This window comes from Palaemon carinicauda, chromosome 2 (genome assembly GCF_036898095.1).
Source record: "Palaemon carinicauda isolate YSFRI2023 chromosome 2, ASM3689809v2, whole genome shotgun sequence".
Lineage (NCBI taxonomy): Eukaryota > Metazoa > Arthropoda > Malacostraca > Decapoda > Palaemonidae > Palaemon > Palaemon carinicauda.
This window is the reverse complement of record NC_090726.1, coordinates 38329702-38332335: the sequence shown is the minus strand read 5'-3', so window position 1 is coordinate 38332335 and position 2634 is coordinate 38329702.

Here is a 2634-nt window from a genome sequence, read left to right as displayed (position 1 = left end):
ATATGGAGAAGGCAAGTTTCATACTATTCCCTTACTTAATGACGACAGAAGAATCAAAATTGAAGTAAATTATAATAACCATATAATCAGAATAGAAATGATAAAAAAACCCTTGGGAAGCACTATAAGGAAGAAGTGCCTACAAAGACTTAAAGTATTATTCTACTTTGAATTAGATCATAGATCTCAAGTCACATATAAAATAAAATGTTTTACATATTCCGTAGCAAAATTATAGAGACTTATTTCATTTTTATGAGGTTTTGTGCATATTTGAGTAATTGCTGAAGTTTATTTTGATGATTTCATGAAGCTAGTAGGATAATATCTAATAATAGGCTCTGTCTATACAAATTCATGATGAAAGATAATAGCTGTAAGCCACAATCAAATCTGGAATATAACGTGAAAAAAATTAAGTTCACAAACTAAAATCCAGATCTCTATTTTTTGGAAAGTTAAACCTTCATTAAGAATAACTTGATGGAATACTATCAATGACTTTTTAAAATTATATGAGCATAAAAATTCTCGTATTGCTGTCTAAACACGGCTAATTTTAGATTCATTCTGAAATAGAATCTGCATTTTATTTGCACAGAGAAGTCATTGCACCATCACTGATTAAATTCAATAAAATTCCATTGAAGGCAGACACACACACACACACACACACACACAAGCACACAGACCTTCATTCATTGAAGGGGATTGCCTTCATAACGTCAACGTGTTTCCGACAGGAATTTTTTTTTTTATTTTCTATTTTTTTTTTTAGATTCCCCGGCTTCTCATACGAAATCCTTTGATTAAAAAAACGATGATTATTCTTTTTTATATTTTATTTTACTTTGTTAAATATAGCAATGTTTCGACATAACTATGACTTTATCGAGAGATTAGTTACTAATGTATGTTTTATTATTCCTTTTATATGCGATGTTTTAGCTATAATCACGATTCTTTGTTTAAAAAAAAAAATATTTTATAGAAAATTAAAAAGACAACAGAAAAGTGAATTTTTTTTTAATTTTAAGAGATCCTTAGAAGGTTATAAAATATTATTCAGGTTGGAATTATGATACAGAAGGCTATCATTTTCTGAAACTGCAATTATTTTCACATCGATATCTGGTCAAAATATGCATATAGACGGACACACACACACATATATATATATAAATATATATATATATATATATATATATATATATATATATATATATATATATATTATATATATATATATATATATATATATATATATATATATATATATATATATATATATGTATATATATACTGTATATATGTATCTATATACAAATACATACATGTTATATATTTATATGTATATATATATATATGTTTATATATATATATATATATATATATATATATATATATATATTATATACATATATACACAGGTGTATATATATATTATATATGTATATATATACATATATATACACACACACACACACATATATATATATATATATATATATATATATATACACACACATATATATATATATATATATATATATATATATAAATATATATATATATATATATATACACATATATATATATATCTATATATATATATATATATATATATATATATATATATATATATATATATATATATATACGCGAGAAAATTTGATGGAGTATATGCAGCGTCTCAATAATGTATACACACTGACTTTGAATAGCTAATCAAAAAAAAATTCTACTGTATTTCAGATTTGATTTTTCAGTAAGAATGGCTGATACTGGGCTTACGTTCGAGCAAAAAAAAATTGTTCTGAAAACATTCTGGAAATGTGAAAATAAAGCTGAAATGCAAAGACGATTTACGAGTGAGTTCCACAGAGTTGGCCCAACACGCGTCACCATTTCACGAATCGTAGATAACTTTGAGAATCATGGGACCATCTAGTGCACGAGAAAAGAACCAAGGTCTATAGATTATCTATAGACCTTGAAAAGGACATTCAGGACGAAAAAGAACATCGACAAGCTCAACTAAAGAGCAAGATGTTATTGATAATGTTCAGAATTCCCCACGAAAATCTGTTCGTCAACTGTCACGTGAAACAGGTAACCCAAAATCGAGGGTCCATCGCATTTTGAAGCGTGCACAGCAGAAAACCTAAAACAATTGACGAACTTTACAGAGGCAATTGAAGAGGAATGTGCTCAGATACCGAGGGAAATGCTACTAACAGTTTGTAGTTCCATATTTTACGATTCGAAAAGTATATTGAGCAGAACGGCAACCAGTTTGAACACTTTATGTGAGCTGATAATTTTTTTTTAACATTCTCAAATTGCCCCATGTATCCTTACTTTTTCACTGTGAACTCTCAGAATCTTTAAATGTGCATTGTTTCCCTCCTGTGAATCTGTTTTCCATGTTAATATCAATAAATTTAACAAGTTGTAACAATTCAAAGAGTGTATACATTATCGTGGGACACTCAATACATAACCATATTCGCATACACCCACATAAACAAAGGCATATTTGTGTACTTTTCTATAAATTTATTTCCAGAAGTACATACTTTAAATGTAACGAGACCTAGTGCCTGTAACCAATCAGTTGAAAGATATAGATAC